This window comes from Notamacropus eugenii, chromosome 6 (assembly GCF_028372415.1).
Source record: "Notamacropus eugenii isolate mMacEug1 chromosome 6, mMacEug1.pri_v2, whole genome shotgun sequence".
Classification (NCBI taxonomy): Eukaryota; Metazoa; Chordata; class Mammalia; order Diprotodontia; family Macropodidae; genus Notamacropus; species Notamacropus eugenii.
This window is the reverse complement of record NC_092877.1, coordinates 108,084,662-108,108,729: the sequence shown is the minus strand read 5'-3', so window position 1 is coordinate 108,108,729 and position 24,068 is coordinate 108,084,662. Positions and strand designations below refer to the sequence as shown.

The 24,068-nt window shown below is 40.7% G+C and overlaps 1 long non-coding RNA gene across 1 annotated transcript; it reads right to left on the bottom strand.

The window, feature by feature from the left end:
* Window positions 1-809: 809 nt before the first annotated feature.
* On the bottom strand, window positions 810-24,068 carry LOC140511656 (uncharacterized). Its single transcript, XR_011969615.1, has 3 exons — window positions 23,615-24,068; window positions 13,236-13,388; window positions 810-1,397 (listed from the first exon to the last, which is right to left on the bottom strand). It is a non-coding gene; the product is annotated as an uncharacterized lncRNA (long non-coding RNA).

Sequence of the window (24,068 nt, the reverse complement as noted above, 5' to 3'; positions counted from 1 at the left end):
CCCATTTTGATTCTACCTGCCATTGTCCAATCTGCATCACTTGAATAGAAATGTCTTTTTAAAAGTGCTACCCAAGAGGCCTTTCTGAAAGCAAATTCTAACCCAATATTTTGGCCAAAGAACTTGCTGAGAGAAGTGGGGGAGTGGGGAGAGAAGATGAGGAAGAGGAGGATGAAAGGAGGAGGAGGAAAAGAATCAGTTACTATTTCATTTGGGTACTCTATGTGTCTGGCAAATAATGAGTTGGAAGAACAGAAAATTCAAGAAGAGGATGATGGTCCAAATTGCTCCATATAAAGGCAATCACAGTGATGGTGAATAGCTATAATAAATCTCTGAATACATTTCCCAATTATTTGCCCACAGATTTAGGAGTCTCCCCCATCTTTGAGGGATGAAATCCAAATATAAATGTTACAGCTCTTGGAGAAAGAGGCTGGACACAATAAAAAGTACACATGTGAACACTATGGAACAAAGGACTCCATCAAATATAAGAATGATAATAAATGTCTCTCGGAAAGGTCGCATAGCTTCCTGCTTCTGTATCCAAGGTTCCAAGGCAAGGTTTACAGCCAATGTTCATGATAAAATATCTTCATTCACTGGTGCCCATGATTTAAAACACTGCTCCTGCACAGACCTTCTGTTTGTCTGATGCAGCAAACCTTGAGACCAATCTTTCCTGTGACTCCCTATTCCAGCCTTCACCCTCCTCCCTTTCCCCTATTTCCCTCCCCCTCTTCTCCCCTCACCCCCCAAGCTTTCGTACGCTTTGCCATGGAACCAAATCTCTTTGACAAGCAAGAAAGGGAGGAGCTCAGAGGCCTTTTAATCCAAGTTTTAATTGATAAAAGGATACCCTCGACAGTATTCCTGATGAGGGATTGCTTTGCTTGAAGATCACCAGTTAGAGAGAACATACTTTTTTTTAAAAACAAACAAACCCCAAACCCCATGCATGGGGAATGCAACCCCACCTAGATCATCCTCACTCACAGCTCTGGAGTCACAATCATAACTCATATAACACTTTAAGGTTTGCGAAGTGCTTCACAAATATTATTTTGTTCGATCCTCACAACAGCCTTGGGAAGTAAGAGCTATTATCATTATTTCCATTTCAGAGATAAGGAAACTGAGGAAGACATGTTAACAAACTTGCCCAGGATCACATAGCTAGTAATGTCAGGCTGGATTTGAACTCAGGTCTTCTTGATTCTAGGTCCAGTGCTCCATCCACCTAGGCCCCCTTTTTAGCCCTTTATTCAATCATTTACCCAGTGCTCTTGATTCTCTCTTGGTAACAATCTCTCATAATTTTACCCTTGGTAATGCCTTTATTACTTCTTGAACGAGCTGTTATTATCCTCCAAACAGGTGCCAAGTTAATTTTCCTGAAAGAAAAGAACATCAATTAATCATTTTTTTTAAATATAGAGAAAAATTCAGAAGGAAGCACAAATAGGGCAATGTTGGGATCACTATGATACACTTGAAATGTGAAAAAACAAACAAAAACCTCTACAAAGGTATATTTAGTGGAGATTTATGGCTTGTACACATTCCTCTTTTTCTGTTCTTTGTATAAGGTCTTTGTTGTTGTTTGTCAGGTTCATAATAATGAAGAGAAAAAAATTAAAAATTTCCCTCTATCTATGATATCTGATCATGTCATCCCCTACTCTGTAAACTTCAGGGGATCCCTCCTGCTTAGAGTGTCAAATATAGACTCTTCAGCTTGGCATTTCAGGCCTTTCATGTTCTGCCTCCGCCTTCCTTTTTTCATCTCGCTTTCTGCATATGATTTGTTCCACCAAAACTGAGCTATTGACTGTTTCCTGAGCTTCCCATTCAGAGGTTATTTCTTTTTTTTTTTCAGTTTGTATTCTGAGTGCCTGGCATGATGCCTTAAACACAGTAGGCATTAATAAATATCTGCTGACTTAATATATTTCACTTTTGGACAGCTCTAATTATTAAAAAGCTTTTCCCTAACATCAAACCCCAATCTGCCTCTCTGCAGCTCCCTCCCTCTGCTCTTAGTCCTGCCTTCTGGAGCCAAGAAAAATAAAACAAATCCCTCTTTTACATGATAACCCATAGAACACTTGAAGGCAGACATCATGGCTCTTCCCAGTCTTCTCTTCTCCAAGTTACACATTCTCAGTTCCTAATGAGGCGATAGATAAAGTGCTAGACTTTGAATGAGGAAGATAGGTGGTCAGATTCTGCCTCAGACACTTACTAGCTGCATGACCCTGGACAAGTCAGTGAACTTCTGTTTGCCTCAGTTTCCTTATCCAGTTACCTCACAGGATTATTGTAAGGATCAAATGTGATAGCACAGCAAAGTGCTTTGCAAACCTTTAAATACTCTTTACATGCTATTATTATTATATGTTATCCAACCAAATTCTGGATGGCATGATCTTTTTGTGCCATCCTGGTCACTCCCTTCTGTACTCTTTCTAGCTTGTCTACATCCACCCTAGTGCCCAGAATTAAGCACAACATTCTAGATAAAGTCTGACCGGGCCACAGTGCAAAGAGACAATTACCACCCATGCTCTGGATTCCATGCTTCTTTTAATGTAGTCTAAAGATGCATTTGCTTTTTCAACTGCCATGGTGCACTGTGGATTCATACAAGGCAATGCAAGCCACCAAATGCCCCAGCTCTTTATCAGGGAAGTGGGGTGGGGTGGATTTCAGAAGGAAAGGAGAGAGAGTTGGGCAGAAGGTCTAGAGGGAGGGGCTTATATTTATTACTCTCTACACATCACTTTAGGAAATTGGATCCCCCATTGGACAGAAGGCCTATGTTGTAGAAATAGGGTGCCTGAGTTAAATAGTCTCAACCCAGGTTATTCAAGGCTGAGCAGTGGGTCAGGCTGATCTTTTTCAGCCAAGATGCCCAACTAACAGATTCAGAGTTATATGCACCATTCCGAAGAAGGAGAAGAAGGAAAAGGAGAAGAAGGAGAAGAAGGAGGAGAAGAAGGAGAAGAAGGAGGAGGAGGAGGAGAAGAAAGAGAAGAAGGAGAAGAAGAAAGAGGAGGAGGAGGAGGAGGAGAAGAAAGAGGAGAAGAAGGAGAAGGAGGAGGAAGAAGAGGAGGAAGTATCATTAAAAAAGTATCAGAGTCCTTTTCCAATGACAGTCCCCAGGCTCCCACTGCAGCTCCCAAAGCAGAAGGCCAGACAGAACCCTCTCTTCTAACAAATAAGCAGAAACAAACAAAACAAAACAAAATATTGACCATGGCTGACAATGTATGCCTTACTCCATACCTACAGTCTACTCTCCTCTCTGCTGAGAGGAGGAAGTTTGCTTCACCATCAGTCCTCTGAAGCCACTGCATTGATTAGAGTTCTGTTATCTTGCAATGTTATTTTCCTTTATATTGCTGAGCTCCTTGTGTAAATGGTTCTCCTGGCCCTGCTTACTTCACTCCGCACCTATTTAAGCAAGTCCTCCCTCGTCGTTCTGAATTTTTTATGTGCATTATTTCTTCCAACACAGCATGCCATTATATTCATATATCCAGTGGATGCCCATTGCTTTCAACTTTATACTAGCACAAAAAATACTGCAAGAAATATTTTGGTGTACATGGGCCTTTCTTTTCATCATTGGTCCCCTGGGTCGTATGTCTAGTTGTGGTATCGCTGAGTCAAAGGATACATACAGTTTAATGACTTTGCTAATACAATTCCAAATTATTTTCTAGAATAGCTGAACCAGTTCACAGGTCTATCAACAGTATGTAACAGTACCTGCCTTCCCAGGGGCCCCTCCAGCCCTTGTCATTTCTGTCTTTTGTCACCTTTGCCATTCTGATCAGCTTCAAACTTAAAGAAGGTCTGGGAGCAGGGAGAGATCACCAGAATATCTGAAGTCAAAACTCCAGTGGTGATCCTGAGCTGGGTGAGGAAGGCTGACTCTGTACTACTTCTAGTCCCTATGCTGCTTCTGGTAATTTACTTTGTGGTAATTCCCACACTCTCAGTGCTTCCTGAATGATTTATGCTAAAGCTGATTTTGCTGGAAGAGTTAAACTTGGCTTGTCTCCTTTTAATAAAGTGCAATAACATGTTGTAATTCTGCTGCTTTTATCTTTTGGAGGGGGTGGAGAAGGATGTGATTGTAGTTTTGATTTTGACATGGGATATGGTGCCTTATTTTAGCTCCCCTTCACACCTCTCCCCCTTTCTCTAACATACACTATAACAGATATGGTTGACACACTCAAAATTTAATTAACACCTAGGCTGTATTTAACTTTCCCAAGATAACATCATATGTGTCAAAGTGAATTCTGAACACATTCTGTCAACCCTGAAAGGGGAGCAGGTGACTCTGGGGTACAGCAAATACTTTTGACCTCCAAGTTTTAGATTCGAACTCAACCAAGTCAGTGAGGGTCAACATGCTTTTCCTTTTTGATGGCTACTTGAGGGCTGCTCTGAAGTAAGTAGACTGCTGATTTCTTAGTGGTCATTCGTTCATTCAACAAGCATTTCTTAAGCTCCCACTGTATAAGTATTTTAACTGTGACTCCCTTGGTCTCCACTTCTTCTCCCATGGTTCTCTGGTACCCTTAATGGGGTTGAAGCGTGTCTAGGTTCTCTGTCATTGGCTATAATCCACACTGATAATGTTCCTTCATTTTAGGGAGTCCCTTGCACCCCACTTCCATTTAACCTCTTGACCGCCAGGTTAGCTTTACAAAGGAATATTTATTTCCAAGGTATACTATGACAAATATACAAACATTCCCCCAACACTTGAGGGCATCTCAAGCATGCTAGGTGATCTGGGTATGTTCAAAGTTGGGTTATGTATACAAAGAAATAAAAAGCCTCTGTTTTAAAAGAACTTACATTCTACTGGAGAGAAATAATATATATCCAGGCAAATAAACAAAAAATAAACATTAAGTCATTTGGGGCAAGGGGAGAAGTCAATGGGGAATTCCAGAATGCCCTCTTATAGGATGTGGCACTTGGACTGAGATTGCAATGGAATTTCCAAGAGGTAGAGGTGAGGAAGGACAGCGTTGCAGGCATAGCCTTTTCAAAGGTGTGGAGATTGAGACATCAGATAGGCTGTTTTGAGTGAGATGCAGAGTGATTGAGAGGGGTAATAAACATGGTCTAATTCTGTCCTTTAATAAATGACATCCTATCGTCCCTGAAGGAAGTCTCAGTGGGGCATTACATATAGGACATAACAGATTTGAATACTACCAAAACTGGGCTGAATTTGGACTGAAGAAATCTCTTCTATAATTAAGAAATCATGTTTCTCACCTTCACTGAAGAGCTCATGTTCCTTTGAAGCTACCATTTGGTCAAGCAGTAAAAAATCCACAAGTGGGAGGGCTCAGTAGAGTGGGATCACTTTATGACCCTAGTGTTGGAACACTAGCTGGCCAGACTAATTGTCATATAGCCAGCTAACTTTTATTGTATCTTACATTTGATCTGGATTATATCTGAATCCAAGTAATGATGAGTCATGTTGTAACAGAGTTCCATAATGTTCCATAATGTAAAGGTACAGTGTCCTGCACATGGTCCTCCAATCCAGTGACGCTGGCCCTTGTGCTGTTCCTCACACATGACACTTTTTTGATTGACCATCCCCTAGCCCTGGAATGCTCTCCCTCCCTCTGCCTTCTGGCTTTCCTTCTTCTTTGGATTCTCATCTAAAGTTCCATCTTCTGCAAGAAACCTTTCCCAAAGGGCAATCAGAATACATGCTGTCCTGGGGGGGCGGGGTGTAGGGGGCAGATGGGGAGAAAATTTGAAATTCAAAATTTTGTTGAAGTGATTGTTGAAAACTGAAAATAAATAAATTTACATGAAAAAAGAAAACTTTCCCAGTCCTCCTTAATTTTAGTGCCTTTTTTTAATTTCCAATTTATCCTGTATAGAGCTTACTTGTACATAACTGTTTGCATGTTGTCTCCATCATTAGACTGGGAGCCCCTTGAAAGCAGGGACTGTTTTTTGTCTTTCTTTGTACTCCTGGTGATTGATATCATGCCTGGTAAACAGTGGGCACTTAATAAATGTTAGTTGACTGACTTAGTAGACTTTTAATAAATGTTTGCTGGATTACTAATGCAAAGGAAAACTGAAGTACTCCTCACCTCTTGCTGTGGGAACAGTAATCAAACTAATATTTTCATTGTTATTAGCAAGGAAAATGATTAACCTCCCTGTGACTCTGCTCCCCATCCCAAGGGCTCTGTAGACCGAAACTCTTCCCCCAACCATTACATCCATATATTATCTCTCCTAGAATGGCAGCTCCTTGAGGAAAAGTACTTTCTCCCATTTTTATGTGTATCCCTAGCACCTAACCCAATGCTTTACACATAGTAGGCACTTAAAAAATGTTTTTCATTCATTCAATAAGAAGGGATGTATTTTTCCCAGTGGTGTTTTCAGTGTCAGCAAAGTCAAGTAAGTGACACATATTTATTTAACATCAACTACTGGACAAGCAGGTGACGCAGTGGACAGAGGGTGGGACCTGGAGTCTGGAAGACCGTAGTTCAAATCTGACCTCAGACAATTACTAGCTGTGTGATCCTGGACAGGTCGCTTAACCCTGTTTGCCTCAGTTTCATCATCTGTAAAATGAGTTAGAGAAGGAAATGCCAAACCACTCTCACATCTTTGCCAAGAAAACCCCAAAAGGGGTCACAGTCCGACGTGACTGAAAAATGACTAAACATCAACAAAAACATGTGCTTAGCACTGTGCTAGGTGGTAAGAGGTATACAGAAGAAGCCTGCAGTCATTCATTTAAGTACCTATAAAGTACTGGCACCGAGGTAGAAACAGTGACAGAAAAACACAGTCCCTGTTCTCAAAGTTCCCATAGTCACTTCTGGTTACATTTCCTGTCTTCTAATTTTGAAGAAACAAGACTTGTAAACAGCAGTTAGACAAAAAAGATGGCATATAATAAGCACCAAATTGTATAGCAAGAGAATAACTGCACACAGATCAATGAGAAAGGGGAAAATTGGTGTGTCTGATGTTGTAAACCTCAGGAGGGCAGGGATCCTATTTTATCTGACTGAGTAATACCACTGTTAGGTTTGTTTTCCAAGGTGATCAGAGGAAAAAGGAGAAGAACCTATATATTATAAAATATTGATAACAGCTCTCTTTGAGGTGGCAAAGAACTGGAAATTGAAGGGATGCCCATCCATTGGGGAATGGCTGCACAAGTTGCAGTGTATGGTTGTGATAGAATACTACTGTGCTATAAGAAATGACAAGCAGGTGAACTTTAGAAAAACATAGAAAGACTTGCATGAAATAATGAAGAGTGAAATGATTAGAACCAAGAGAATGTTGTATACGTAATAGCAACATTGTTTGAGGAATAACTGTGAATGACTAAGTTATTCTGAGTATGATCAATATTAAAATCAACCACAAAAGACCTGTGAAGGAAGATGCCATCCACTTTTAGAGAAGGAACTGATAAATAGAAGTATGTATACTATGGTTTTACATATATGTAGATATATATGATAAATACATCATATATGTTTTAAAAGACAGATGAGATTGGAGAGGCTACAAAAATAAACAAGCAAAAACCCACTGATTTTTAGTTTTTCCATCTAGAGCTCAAACTAGAAATAGAAAATACTTTTTTCTATACACAGGCATGGGTACTGGTGTGTTCAGGTGCACCTTAACTTCTCCAAAAAAAGGAGCTTTACACTTTTTTTAATCACATGCTACATTCTTTTAAAGTATCCAATATTGTATTACATATAAGCATTATTCTTAAGTTTTAGTTTCTCTGGCTTAGTGAATGCAAGTAATGTCCCACAATAAATAAATGTTCACCTTTTAAAAATGATAAAACAAAAAATTCCCTGGGAGCTCACCTAATAAAATGTGTTAGGAATGCCTTTGCTTCTGCATATCAAATCACTTAAATATATTTTAAAATACCACCTAACAATGAAAAACACTCTGTTATTCTGGGAAAGAAAGAAAGAAAGAAAGAAAAGAAAGAAAGAAAGAAAGAAAGAGAGAAAGGAAGAAAGAAAGAAAGAAAGAAAGAGAGAGAAAGAGAGAAAGAGAGAGAGAGAGAGAAAGAGAGAAAGAGAGAAAGGAAGAAAGGAAGAAAGGAAGGAAGGAAGGAAGAGAAGGAAAGAAAAAGAAGGAAAGGAAGGAAGTTATAACTTTTCTAATCTGATTTCCTATTTCATAATTTCCCTACAAACATTCAAAAACCCTTCTAAGGCATGAGCAGCAGTGTGGGGTAATAGTGAGATGTGCCTGGATTGGGAAAGACTGAGGTTCCAGTCTTGCTCCTGACACATACTGGCCATGTGGCTCTGGACAAGTCACTGAACATCTCAGTTCTCTAGGTAGCTGTCTAAGTTTATGAGTTGCAGAGAAGGTACCATCAGCATTAATAGAGGGTGTTTCCTTAATGGGAAATTGCCAATACTGATAAAATCACAGATCTGGTCCTATCCCTACCTCGATCTAGAGCCCAGAAGATCTCATAAAATGTTATGTGAGAAAGGACTTTTTAGGTCCCCTAATCCAACACCTACCTGAAGTTCAAATGCAAGGTGATAACCTTGGATTGTCCTGCTACTTCCTTTCCCTCCACTTCCCTTTTCAGGACCCCAAGCCATTCTCCCTCAACCTCTAATGGCCCCACCATTATGTACACGAGTAGCCCAGCAGCTGGTGGGAACCTTGGCCTTCATCTGTAGGTCTTTTTGCTGCACTGGAGGAATGTATGAGAGCTGAAGCAGGAGAGCCCCCTCCTCAAAGACCAGGTAGAAGCAATATGGCAGCTGGCATTGTTAGATTTAACAGAAGATGGCTTTGTTTGAAACAACTCATGGAAAATTGGGTCAAATTAAAAGGTGTTTTTTTTAATGCTAAGGAGGAATAGGAGAGAACAAATAAAAGTCTCCAGGCTCTAGAAACACAAAGGAAATTGACGACTATTTCTGATGCTAAATAATAAAGAGAAAGAGAGAGGTATATCTTAAAGGCTTTTGGATAATGAGTCCATGGGGGAATTGTACCATTTTCTAGTACTTCAAGGAAAAATAATATTGAGATAATATCCTAGGAGGAATAAAGAAGGTCATTTAAAGCCAAATCTAATAAGAAAGTGCATTTGTACGTTCTGGTTCTTTTTGAATTTTCCCCATTTGGAAGGACAGGGAAGTGACTGAACATGAATAGCTATCCCATTACATCAGTCATTCTCAGGATTTTAAGAGAGCTCTGGGAAATGACTGGTGTGGGCAGGTGAACACACACATATACACCTGCCTCCTCACTCTTGAGGAGACTCTTATCTTTAAAGATAAATTGTCCTGCTGAGAATTCACATCATAAAGCCAGCTGGAAGGAGATTGTCCGCCTACTTTCCTACACATCCCCAAAGCTCCATTCCAGTTGGTAGCTGAGAGGAAAGTTTGAGCTATCTTTTGCAAAAGAGATCACTTTAGGATGAGACAGACCATACCTTGACAGGTGTAGGGAAATGAGGCTCTGATTATCCTGATATATGCCAAGGAGGATTAAGTCTAAACCAGAGGAAGGTGTGGGGTACTCTTTCCAAGTCCCTCTGTGGGTTTTCCTCTGGCATGGAGAGGTCATGTATAGCATGCTGGACTTGGAATCAGTAAGGCATTGTTTTTTAGTAATTTCTGACACTTCGTGACCCTGTTTAGGGTTTTCTTGGCAAAGATACTGGAGTAGTTTGCCATTTCCTTCTCCAGCTCATTTTACAGGTGAGGAAACTGAGGTAAATAGGGTTAAGTGACTTTTCCAGGGTCACACAGCTAGCAAGTGTCTGAGGTCAGATTTGAATTCATCTTCCTGATTCCAGGCCCAGTGCTCTATCCACTGGACCCCCTAGCTGCCCCTGGAGTTAGTAAGACTAGAATTCAAATCCTGCCCCTAATACTAGATGTGTGACCATGGTCAAGTCAATTACCTTCTCCCATCCTTAGTATCCTCTCCTGTAAAATGCATTTAGCTCCTTTCAGAAAGGTATTGGTTTTCTGTTTCTGTCCAATCCAGCAGCAAAGACAGAACAGCTCTTTTAACTGTTCTATGATAATCCCCCAAGAACTCGAAAATGAAGATGTTTAATACCAAGCTTCAGTCAAGCGAGAAATAGCCTTTCACAGCCTTTGGGTGGGTGGGTGGGTCTCATCTCATTTCCCATTCTTCTTGGCAAGTCAGGTTCCCAGAGGCTCTATCTCATTCTGAGGGTCTAAGGTACCTATGAGGGCTTAGTCTTTGGGTGCGTCTTTCACTCCTTTGGCTAGAACCCAGATTCTGGTGTTTTCCATAATATCAATTGCTAGTGATTACAGATGCTGTATCATTTAACCAGGGGGCACCTGGGTTGTGCAGAGGGTATAGCACTGAGCCTGGAGTCAGAAAAACATCTTCCTGAGCTCAAATCTGGCCTCCGACACTCACCAGCTGTGTGATACTGGGCAAGTCACTTAACCCTGTTTGCCTCATTTTCCTCATTTCTAAAATGAGCTGGAGAAGGACATGGCAAACCATTCTAGTATCTTTGCCAAGAAAAACCCCAAAGGGGTTGGATGTGACTGAACACCGTCATTTAACCAATTACGAACAAGAACAGAAATACACACCCATATTCAGGGGAAGTCTCCCTGTCGATCCTCAAACTCTGGGACCATAGTCTCAAACTTGAAGGGGTTGCCACAACACATTTGCTTCACCAAGTTCGCTTCCAAATACGGCATCTGAGAGACAGATAAGTCTCTCCCTGGCTTATAGAAATCTTCATGCAGTTCCATTGTGAGGCTGGGTCAAGTAAGTCACTGAGGCTTTCACTCCTCATCATGCTTGGCTTCCTGGCCAAGTTCCTGGACCCTGGGGGCTCTCAGCTTTTGGAAGCTCGCAAGGTCACAGCCTAGTCTGTTCCGTTTCTAATTTTCCTTCACAAAAGGAAGGAAATAATAGTTATAACAGGGATAAAATGAGCAGCAGGGGCATGAGCTCATGGCTTCATTTCAGCCTCGCTGGGGAGAGAAGGCGCTTGGCACAGTCCTCACCTGGAGACTTACAGCATTTATGTAACTGGGCTGCACAGAGATGGAGGTCAAGTCATCCGGGCCTTTTGTACGTAGGTAGGCTCAGCTCTGACTCAGAGGCCCCTGGAAAGCCTTTCTTTCCCTCTTGGTAAGCAGACAGGAAAACAGTGGCTGAATGTCTGCAGGTGCTCATCATAGAGAGTCAAAGCTACTTATTCTACATCTTTGGGATCTTGTAGAAGGAGGCTCATCAGATCCACAGGCTGCCAGAACCGAGCCCCCATTGGTCAGCCCCCTGCTAAACCTGATGACCTCTGTGTCTCTACACAGAGACAAAACACCTGGTGGGTGTTTTTTTCTTTTCTTGAAAAGGAACAAAAAGTGCTGGAAAGTGAAAAATAAGTATTTCAGGGAGGGGAGGCCATAAAAGTTCTATGAGGGGCAAAGTAGACCACAACATGTAGAGCCTACATCAGATTGCATGCTGTCTTGGAGAGGGGGAGAAAATTTTAAAACTCAAAAGCTTGTGGAACTGAATGTTCTGAACTAAAAATAAATAAATATTTTTAAAAAGAAAAAAAATAGACCACAGAAGTTATTCCTCGTTTCACTAGGTATGGGTTGTACTGTTACTCTTCTGCTTAATGGAATCACTCTTTGGAGTTGGAGATTCCTTCCAAACCTTCCCCTCCAACTCCCCAGTCTGTAGAATCTGCTTCCAAACAACTATATTCAGAAAATGGCCCTAGCTTTGAAGTCACACTGCTCAACAGGCTGAGCAGTGTGGGTATGATACTGGATACAGGTGATGTGATTTCCTAGTCACTAGCCCTGAAGCTCCTGACTCTAATTCCTCTCTTTTTTCCTCTTCTCAACATCTCCTACCCCCTTAAATCCCCAGTCATCAGAACTACTCTGCTAAAATCCCAAACTTTAACCCTTGCCTAGCCTTTGTCCTAAAGAGCAGGCTGGAGACTGAAACTATGGGGGAGTCTAACCCTCAAAGACAGGGAGAGTTATTGGTAGGTATCATTAGGGCAGTTAGGTGTCTCAGTGGATGGTGTCTATTGGAATAGGAAAGATCTGATTTCAAATCCAGCGTCAGTCACGTAGTAGCAGGTTATTTAACTGCTATATGCCAGAGCTATTGTGAAGAGAAAATGAGATAAGGAAGGAAAGAAATGAGCATTTATTTAGTGCTTACTATGTGGCAGGCCTTATGCTAAGTGCTGGAGATAAAAAATAAGTGAAAAGACAGTCAGTCCCTGTCGTCACAGAACTTACACGCTAATGGGGGTGGGAATACAACACTATAAGAAAACTGAAAAGGAGGGGAAGGATGAATGAAAGTGGGGAGGAGAGGTGGAGGGAGAGGAGAGACATCATTTTGAAGTCCAGAAGCCCAGAGCAAGCCTGTTAGAAGAGTGGAGGCCAGCCTGGACGTCTCCACAAAATGGGGGCTCTAGGAGAAAGTCACCAACATGAGAAGGGAGCTGGATTTACTGAGGGATGTTCCATGTTGAGAATGCTGCGGATGGTTGGATAGTCAAGGGCATGGAGATAATATTTGTGAAGCACTTTGCAAACCTAAAAGTGCTACCTAAGTGCTGTTATTATTAGTTATCATAATTATCTGACTCATTCTCATTACAGACACTGAGACACAAGAGGTGAGTTAGTTATGTGGTTTTTCATCAGTCAGGGAGGAGGGAGAGTTTGATTAGGGGAGTCCCTGACTAATTGCATGAGTTCCCTGATCAACTTGATGAAATTACAGGGTGTAGGTCTTTGTCTGAAGGTTTCTGAGGGACACCTCCCCATGGAAGATGACCTTTCCTGCTTGGCTAGAGGGTACCTGCCCCTGCCCTGCCAGCCTGGGAACTCCCCGATGCTTGACAGACTGAGGCTTAAGAGTTTGGATTCTTGTCAAAGGAGTTACCTGCTTTCCATGGTCTATAAAAACAAACTGACAGACTGGCTTATTTGCTCATTCCAAAACCCTCTCTCTCAGACTCCCTTTTTGCCTTTTCCCTTGTCCCTTCTTACAGAGGCACAGCAAGGGAGGAGAGGGAATTTCTTCCCACCACTACCCACTTTCTCCAGGTGCAGTTAATAATGATTTGTGTATTATATGCTTACCAGGTGGCTCAAAGGAATATTGCTTGATCTCAAACAGTTGAGCACCTTCTTTCTTCTGTTTTGTTTGCTTTTCTGGGCACCGATCAGAAATGGAGTCCGAAGAGGAGACTTTCCCTCTGCGGTGATGGAAGCAGCTGGGTACTGTTAGATTTCCTAATGAAGCACATAGCAGAGGCAGATATGTTGTATGTTTATTTGACTCATGGATCTCAACCTCCTGGTAGAAGTAGAGAATTATCAAAGTAGCCCATGAAGCTAAAGAAATAAAGCTACATCATGGGGGAATAGGGGAATGGAGGAAGAGACAGGGACAGGCTACCCCTGCTATTGCTATAAATTACTCAGATAATATATATCTGATGTGAAAGGTGTTTCTTTTTCAGCAGCTCCCAGAGTATGTTTACCTTCTAGAAAGCCTAAATCAGAGGGTGATACTCTGAGTTTCAGGGAGATTCTGTGGGAGATGAGTTAATAGGATATCAAAAGTCTGCCCCCAACAGCAGACCAAAATTTAGTTTCATTCAAGGGGGAGTTTATGTGGTTTTCATATCTGTTTATGGGCCCCTATGAGACCTTTGCATATTATTTTTGGAATAAATAAAGGCTCTCCCATATCTGATATGTACTTACTACCTTGAATGCTTGTATAGGAGCTGGAGATGCTGGGGTCTCAGAGGTTATGCTTTCAGATCATAATCTATGCCAGCTAACACCAAATTATGACTAAAAAATCAACCAAAGTATATGCTTTTGTAACTAGATGATTATTGGAGTACAGGGTTGGTCTATGTGCAGCCCTCACTTCCTTCCCTTTTTGCTTAGGAATTAGGGAGTCTCACTGAACATGTGTATTTGTGTAGTGGAGTGTGTGTTTGCATAATGTGGCAGGGAGAAAGGCAGTCAAGGGGATTTCCTGCCAAGACCAATGAAGGCCCTCCACAAAACAATTAGGGGAAGAGGTTTTTGCTTACCAATAAAATGGAAGTCTGAAAGAGATTTCTGCTGAGATTTGTAACCAGGAAGGGAGACAGATAAGCCAGGCTGGCACCATGGAGGAGACAGTAATTGGAAGCAAGGAGTACTGCCTGGGGCAGATGAAAGTCAACAGTTGAGACCACGAGTAGAAGAGCAAGAGGAACTTTCAACATCTCTAACAAGGCTGCCTGCATTGAAATAGCCCCTGATTCACTCTAACTACAAACAAACCTTATCTATACCTTGCCTTGCGTTCGTGTGGCTCCTGTGGGGGTCCTCATTTCCCAAGCAACTTTCGTAGAGAAGAACACTGGATTCATCCAGAAATGTGCCAATATTATTTACTTACTCATTTCTGCCCCTATAGATAGATAAATAGATAGACAGACAGACAGATAGATCTATATCTGTACAGAAAGATTGCTTTTTTTACTTTTTTCAACACTATTTGTTGCCTGGCTCTGTTAGTTTGGTGAGGAACTGAATGCCTGGGCCCAAATTAACTTCTAAAGTTTCCAGAATTCCAACTGGGTGAGTCAAAGTACGTGATGTACCATTAAAAGTCTCCACGATTTGAACCTGAATCCATGAGGGTCTAAGGATGATAAGGCCTATTGACTATACTTTTAAAGTGACTGACTAAAAAGAAAAGGAATATAAAAGTTTGTGCTTGGAGAATGTGAAAGGAAGAAAATTACATGAATGCACCCTGCCCTGTGGCCTACTATTTAGCTTCTGGTAGTTTCCAGGGAACCAATGAGTAGACCTTAAAAGACACTGGTTTGCCTTAGGTGTGCAGTTCCTTCAGAACCCATTGGATTCCCTCCATGACAGCACAAGATCAGCCAATTTACAGCTGGGTAATTCCTTCTTATAGGAGCAAAGAAAAGATCCTCACGGATTCTAAGCAACTTCTTAGAGGTTTTAAAAAGCCTCTGGCCAGCTCCCAGAGATCCTATTGGGAACTGGCTCTCAAACTAGACTATAAAGTATTCAGGGTCAGCAAAATCAGCAGCCCTTTTAGCAAGAACATAATGACTAGGAACATTTAATCAAACTTCTCTTATCAAGGAGAACCCTTGAAGGTTGCTAATTGGTGTTGGTTCTGACTAAAACCAAGACTGAAGTACAGAGAGTTTGATTTTAAATAGGCTAATAATCAACAACAATGATGACTTCACAAGGCTGAAAAACATCTGGTCCAGTGACTCCCTTTTAAAATCCTGAGTGTATTTTAACATTTGTTGTAGCTTGTGTGGAAATGCTGAGGCTACTAATGAAAATCTGAGATGGCAGGAGAAAAGAAAGGCAGGGCTCTGCTACTGGAGAAGGTAGGGACTTGGAAAGGAATATATTTGATCATCATTTGGCATTCAAAGTATTCTACTATTTGGCTCCAATCTGCTTTTTCAATCTCATTTCCTTTCTTCTAAGTGAACCATCTACTGTACTCTAAGGACTCCTGGACCTACCCCCAGTTAGAAAGAGAGCTGCTTGGGAACAGGGGCTTTCTTCTTTGTCTTTGTGTATCCTCAGTCCTTATATTATATATGTATATATATATATGTATATATAATGTGTATCCCCACATATATATTACATATATATACTCTGTATATCCCCACACACTATATTCGTTCCTACTCCCAATAATTCCCTTATTTAGAATGCCTCCTTTTTTTCCCTATCAAAATCCTACTTATTATTCAATGGGGAGCTCATCTTGCTTTTTCCAGGAGCCTTCCTTGACCATTGCTTTCCATAATAATTATTAAAACAGTTCACAGGTATATACCACTTTACCATTTATGAAATACTTTCCTTAGCGTCTCCCCTTTCTGTGCCTTGTTTAGCTCGTCTCCTAGGTATCTCTAAAGGAAATAAAAGCAAATATATGTGCAGTGGATAGAGTGTTGGGCCTGAAGTCAGAAAGTCTTCTTCCCAAGTTCAAATCTGGCCTCAAACATTTATGAGCTGTGTGACTGCTTAACCCTGTTTTCCTCAGTTCCTCATCTGTAAAATGAGCTGGAGAAGGAAATGGCAAACCACTCCAGGATCTCTGCCAAGAAAACCTCAAACGGGGTCATGAAGAGTTGGACATGGCTGAAACTACTGGACAACAACAAAGATGTATGAGATTACGACCACAAAAGAAAAACTGAGCATTCTACTTTTGACACAAGCTTGTCAAAGACAATTTATTATCTAATCGTGGTGAGAGAGAGACAGAGACAGACAGACAGAGGGGAGAGAATGAGAGAGAGAGAGAGAGAGAGAGAGAGAGAGAGAGAGAGAGAGAGAGAGAGAGAGAATAGCAGAATGGAGCCTTACAGCTCTAGGTCTATGACTCTATGAAGCTATAAATTCTCTCTGACCCAAACCCATTTTTCTTACAATTTTACAGTAATCAGGAGATAAAAAGAAAATTCCAGAAAAAGATTAAAACAAGGACACAAAGTTCATCATTAGGGTTTGATTTGCCAAAAAGAACTACAGAAATGTTAAGGTTGGAAGGTGCCTCAGGGAGATAATGTCTTCCTACAAACATTCAATCTGGTCATGACTGGCGAAAGGCATGCTTGATCACTGCCCTAATCAATTTAAGAAAATCTGGATTTCTCCTTAAGCTGATCAGGCTTCTGCCTTTAGACACTGGTTAGACCTTTGACAAGAATGAAGCAAAAAGATTTCAGCATAAGACGTTTTTTTCTTCATTCAGATGGGTCTATGGACTATGGATGAGGACAGTACCCTAATACTATTTTTTAAAAGTTTAAAAGAAATAAGCAGCCTTAATGGGTTTGCTTCCACATTATGCTGCTGTAGATACATATGCTGGAATATATGCACATATACACAACATATATGTAATGGTGCACTGACCAGTAAGCCCAGTCCTTAGGATCTTGCACAAAGTACCCCACTGATGCAATCCCAAATAGACTTTGGGCATTGGAATTAGACATTCTCTAACTGGTTCTGATCTGCTCTCTGTGTTAAAGGACTGGCTGCAGAACTGGAAGGGCCTTCTCTTTGTCTGATTTCTTCCTGTCTGGCTGCATTTGGGAAAGAGGAGAGAGACAATGCTGGAAGTGGGAAAACTCTGAGAATTTCCCATCTGAAGTTGACGTGTGACCTGCAAATACAGGTCATGGTTCTTTGCCTCAGGATTTGTTCTTTTGTTTTAGGTGAAGGAGATTGGAGACTATAACTCTGAGATTTCAAAGGTCAGGAGAATGAGCCAACAAGGGGTCCAGGGGTCGAGTCTGTGCCAGTATGTGTAGCCAGCTAGTTCAACTTTGAGGCCCCAAGAAGTGAGGAATGAGGCCCCAAGAAGTGAGGAATTTTTTCACCCAGCCAAGCAGTCCTGAGACAAGGACCCATCTAGCAACAATGAATCATTGGAAAGTGAACTTGGCCATAACAACTGTGTTGTCCAGCCCACTCTCCCCAGGGCCCAAGGTGATACTGGGGAGAGCTTTCCCTCGAATTGTTGGAGGAAATGTTTCTACTTCTCTTCTTGCAGTATCTTCAAAGTAAATATCCTTTGTAAAAAGCTAAGTATCGTTAGTTGGTCAAATAGAACTGGTGTACTAGTCACTGGCAGCTGACAATGAGAGGATGCACTGGAATGGGGGAATTGAGCCAACTCCCTCAGGATTATCTTAATACCTTGAGGGGGAAATGTGCCTGGCTTCACCCTGGAAGTAGAATGGGGGTACTTACTACAGCTACATATATGTCTATATTTGGAGCAGTAGACAGAGTGCCAGGCCTGGAATAGGAAGACTCATCCTCCTGAGTTCAAATCTGGCCTCAGATACTTACGACTGTGTGACCCTGGGTAAGTCACTTAACCCTGCTTGCCTCAACTTCCTCATCTGTAAAATGAAGTGGAGAAGGAAATGGTGAACTAATTCAGTATTTTTGCCAAGAAAACCCCAAGTGGGGTCACAAAGAATTGGATACAACTGAAAAAGAACAACAACATATCTGAAACAAATATATATGTATATGCATGCATGCACGTAGACACATTTTAGAAAGCTTTGTACAGACATTATATAGTAGAATCACAGAACTTTAGAGTTAGGGAAGAATCCTACACCTGACCATGAATCCACTCCATAACAAACTAACCAAGTGTCCATTCAACTTCTGCTTGAAGACTTCCAGTGAAGGAAAACCCACTACCTCATTTGGGGTCATTTTTAAAAAATGTATGTGGTCATTTCTTGAAAAAGATTGCATTAGGTCGTTGGTCAGGACTATCACCCTTGAATAAAACATCATTTTCATAAATAAATCAGATTCAATGAGGAGAATGCTTTCTCCATATCATGGTGAACCCTGGGGAGAGTGGGTTTGACAACACAGTTTTATATGGCCAAGTTCACTTTCCAATGATTCATTGTTGCTAGATGGGCCCTTGTCTCAGGACTGCTTGGCTGAGTGCCAAAGGTCATTCCTCACTTCTTGGGGCCTCAAAGTTGAACCAGCTGGCTACAAATACTGGCACAGACTCCACCCCTGGACTTCTTGCTGGTTCATTCTCCAAACCTTTGAAAAACTTTTCTAAGAGTACAACCTCTCTATGGTGCTACATGCACCATACATCTTTGTATCCTCTCCCTCAGTGCTAGACATATGCTAAATAATCACCCCATGATTACTTGCCAAATGAATGTTATTGAATAAAAAGGCACAAATATATGGTTTTGAAGGGGGTGTTCTTCTCCGGGGAGGTGAAAAAGGGAGCAAGGAGAAAAGGGGACAGAAAAAAATGACTTCTCCCTTTTAAGGGAGAATTTTTTTAATCATCATTTTCACCTTTATTCATCGCTTTCAAATTCAAAGTAATTTCCCAGGAATAGTAAATAAAACATCAGATGTAAAAATAGGAGATACAAATAGCTTGATTCAAAAACATATTCAGAAGCACCTAGACAGAGTGTAACATGGACTGTCCCTAGGAATATTAGGTGCTCAGAAAGGTGTCTCCCTCCACCAATATCCTTCCCTTTTTTTAAGGGAGATTTGAACCAGATTAGAATCCAGAAACAGGAAAACCCTGTTCATTTCTAGAGGTCAGAGTATGACCAACTGAGAGGAGAGGAAGGTGCATAAATAATAATTGATAATAATAACACATTCCTATTGTACTTTACGAGTACTTTGATTACAAGAACTTTGTGATGTATGCAACTATTTTTTTACAGATGAAGAAACTGATCAAAAAAGTTCAGTGACTTCCCCTTGGTCATACAATAAGAAAGTGGCAGAGACTTGAACCCAGAAGCAAATGCTCTTTTCTGATATAGGATGACTGGGAAACAGCAACAACAGAAGCTTCAAGTGAGGAAAACCAATTTTGCCTTGTCACAATGAAGAGGAATTTATGATGAAATCTGTTGGTGTGTTCCTCAGTGTCTGGAAAGCCCCAGTCTAGTCGCTCCTCCTGGTTTCAGGCTGGCCCATGCTTAAAACATTCTGGATAAGAATTGTTTGCTGGTGGTGGTATCCAGAGGATACCATCTACAACCTCCCTGAGAAGCCCAGACTTTGTTTTAAATCAGCCTTAATTAATCAGTCAACCAACAAGCATTTATTAAGTGTCTCAGCTAAGTACAATGCTAGGTCTGAAGAAAACAACAGCAAAAGAAACAATCTCCGTTCTCAGGGAACTTATATACCATCAATTGGTAGAAATTCTCATTACTACAAAAGTTTCTTTTTTAAATCAAATTTTACTTTTTCAACCAGCAAAAATCTGCCTTCTCTCCTTCTCTTGTCCCTCTTTGAGATAGAAGGAAAAACAAATCCTATTACAAACATGTATAATTAAGCAAAAACAAATTCCTGTATTGGTCATGTCTAAAAAACAAATAAAAAGGCTCATTTTGCATTCTGAGTCTTTCATCTCTCCATAATAAGATGGGTGAGGTCATCTTCAGTTGTCCAAATCTATATCTTCCCACTGGACCCAGATGGCTCTGGAGAAGAAAGTAAGGCTGGTGACTTTGCACAGCCCTGCCTCGCTTAAATGCAATTCACTTGCAAGTCATGGTATCATCTTCCAGATGTCTTGGTCTCCTTCAAGAATAAAGGACAGACAACAGCAACGGAGACCAGATGGGTAGCGTGTTTAATCATTAGTCCTCTGAAAATCACAGTTGGTCATTACACTGATCTTAGTTCTTAAGTCTTTCAAAGTTGTTTGTTTTTACAATATTGTAATTGTAAAAAAAATTATTCTTCTGGTTCTGCCCACTCCACTGTGCATCTGTTCATAGACATCTTCCCAGGTTTCTCTGAAACGGTCCCCATCATCATTTTTTACATTAATAGTATTCTATCCCATTTACAAACTGTATCTTATTCAGCCACTGCTTAATTGACAGACACTTCTTCCACTTACAAGTCTTTGCCACTGCAAAACAAGCTGCTATAAATATATTTTGTACATCTTGAGAGTTTGTTTATAACTAAGCTCTCTTTCAATCTACCCTCTCTCTAATCCCCACCCCGTCCTTTGTTCCTTGACTACTTGTAGTATTTTTTTTTTAACCTGGAAACTGGATTTTTGCTATAACATTGTTGGGAGTTTTCATTTTGGGGTTTTTTAGGAAGTAACTTCAGAATTCTTTCTATTTCTACTTATGATTTCTCAAAATATAATGTCTACGCTTTTTTTTTGCTAATTTATTTTACATCATCCAGTGATTTTTAAATTGTCTTTCCTTAATCTGATTTCCAGGTCAATTGTTTTTGCTTTGAGATGCTTCACATTTTCTTCTATTTTTTCCACTCGACTTTATTTCAATATCTTTTGTTGTCTCATGGAGACAGTTTGGTCCATTCTCATTTTGAGGAAGTTTGTTACTTGGGCAAGTGATTGTACCTATTATGCCAAGCTGTTGATTCCCTTTACAATTCTTCTATATCTCTCATTTCTTTTCCATTTTTTCCATATATATATGCATGTGTGTGTGTGTGTGTGTGTGTGTGTGTGTGTGTGTATTTTATGGTGGGATTCTTTTCTTGTTTGCTCATTCTTCCAGCCTTCTCCTTGACTTCAGACTTTCTGCTAGGGCTGGGCTCTTTGTATTTCTGGAAAGAAGTCTAGGCTAGTCTTACCGCTCTTGGGGTTTTGAGTGCTGTATTTTCCAGGATCTCAGGAACAGCTCAGGCTAGAGTTTTGAAAGCTTTTAGTGTTCCCAAAGTGGTCTGTTCCAGGGAAAAGTCTGATTCCTGCCCTTCTGGTGTGAGATCTCTTTGTAAGTTCTGAGTTTAGATCTGAGCACACACCTGTGGCCTTTCTCCATCTGGAGTTTCAACAAACTGCTTTTGAACTCAACTGGAAAGCTCTATTTGTTTAGGGTAATAAAATTGTAGGCTTCCCTTTGATCTGTGATTCTTGACCTGGTAATTCCTCAACAGACTTGCCTAGAGTCTGGAACTGAGACTGTGATCCTGGATTTCACATCACACAGCCTCTGCTTGCCTCTGAATTTGTTCCTTGATAGGTACCATGCTAGGTACCCATAGCCCACAACCATGTTTCACTCTGGAATGCTACCCCTATATGTAGGTTCCTTCTTTAGAACATCCTGAATCTGTGACCTGCAACTGAGCAATGAAAAACAGAGATGTTCTGTCCTGGATCTGGGATGTCCTCTTGCCTGAGTACATAGCCTGTCTCTCTGGGACAGGGACTTTGATCTGTATTGATGGGAATGCCCTATGCTGCCATTCATAGCTAGAAATTATCCCAGGATTCATAGACCTCTCTAGAGACATGAGTTCAGACTAACTGACCCTGTACCCTTTCTTTCTCTTTACTCTGCCTAAAACCACTCTTCTCAGTCAAAGAGTAAGCCATCTTTGTCTCCCAACTCTCATTTTATTTTTAGCTGCTGCAAATATGGTCCACCAGTAGCTGTTACCCTATTCTGTACTTCCTTGCGGCTTCCTTTTTCAAATCCAGTCTATGCCTCTTGACAAAATCCCTGCATCTAGCTCTAGTTTCATGGTGTACTTGGCCATCAGATAGTTAGTTATTACAGGCAAATGAGGTCAGACAGGAGTTGGTAAATCCCTATTATAGCAAGACTTTAAAAATGGTTGTATGTAGGAGGTGAGGCGGAGGTAGGAAATCAAAGATGACACCATGGTTTGGAATATGGCTGACTAGGAGAATGGCACTGGTGTCATTAACCAAAACAGGAAAATCAGTAGGAGGAGCCGTTGCGTGGGGCAGGGTGGGAAGGAAGAAGATAAGAAGTTTTGGGTTTAAATATACAGGCATACCTTGGAGATATTGCCGGTTTGGTTTCAGACCACCACAATAAAGCAAATATTGTAATAAAATAAGTCACACGAATTTTTTTGGTTTCCTAGTGTACTTGAGAATTATGTTTATACTATATTGTAATATGTTAAGTATGCAATGGTATGGTATCTAAAAAAGTATATACCTTCATTAAAAATACTTTATTGCTAAAAAATGCTAACCATCATCTGAGCCTTCATTGCGTTATAACCTTTAACTAGTGGAGGATCTTGCCTCAAGTTGATGGTGATTGCTAAAAATTGGGGTGGTTGTGGCAGTTTCTTAAAATAAAATAACAATGAGGTTTGCCTCAATGATTGACTTTTCCTTTCACTTGATTACTTAGTGGTCATCGTAGGGTTATGAACTGGCCTGATTTCAATATTGTCTCAGGGAATAGAGAGACCTGAGGAGAGGGAGAAGGCCAGTCAATGAAGCAATCAAAATACATATAATATTTATCAATTAAGTTCACCATCTCATCAGAGCCCCAGAACAATTACATTAGTAACATCACAGATAGCTGATCACAGATCTCCATAATCAATATAATAATGATGAAAAAGTTGAAATATTGTGAAAATTAACAAAATGTGACATAAAGATACAATGTGAGCACATGCTGTTGGAAAAATGGTGCCTGTAGATTTGCTCAATGCCGGGCTACCACAGACCTTCAATTTGTAAAAAATACAGTATCTGTGAAGCACAATAAAGCAAAGTATAATAAAGAGAGGTATTACTGTGCTAAATATGAATTGCCCATTGGACAACCAATAGAGAAGTTCAGTAGGCTGCTGGAAAGATGGATCCGGAGAGGAGCTCAGTACTTAAGAGAAAAATTGGGGAGCTGGGGAGTCATCCACAAAGGTAACAGTTGAAATTATGTAGAGGAGATTACCATGGTGAAAACTATATTCATAGAGAAAAGAGGATGAAGGATAAGTACTCACTTTTAGGATGCCCACTCAAGAAAAGACAGTCTCTGCCCTCACGAAGGTTTTGAGTTTAATAGGGAAGAAGAAAAGCCAATGAAGAAGGAACAGAAATAAACTAATAAAGAACTACTTACATATGATGAAGTGAAAGAAGTATGTTGGAGACTGTGCCACATGTTGTATTAGAAAGGATCCTGCATAAGGGTCTGAAGAACTGGATTAGGCCTGCCTCATTGGCCATCGAACCTTAAGGTTAGATCACTTAACTTCTCTCAGACTCAGATTCCCCACCTTTAAGGGGGAATCATACCTGTCTTCCCAATCTTACAGAGCCATTGGAAAGATGAAAGAAGATGGTGCAAACCAAAAAAAGCTTCTAACTATAAAGCAGGATTGCTTCTTGGTTAATGGGTTAGACAATTATCTGGAAAGGCTTTCTGGAGAAGGCAGATCTCAAAGTACCACTGAAGATAGAAGATCAAGGGTCCCAGGCATTGAAGTCCTCCAGACTTGTTAATGTGACCTTGCACGGGTTTATTTTATCTTGTAATGTCCCCTTCTGGAAAATGGTGAGGATATTGCCCTCTA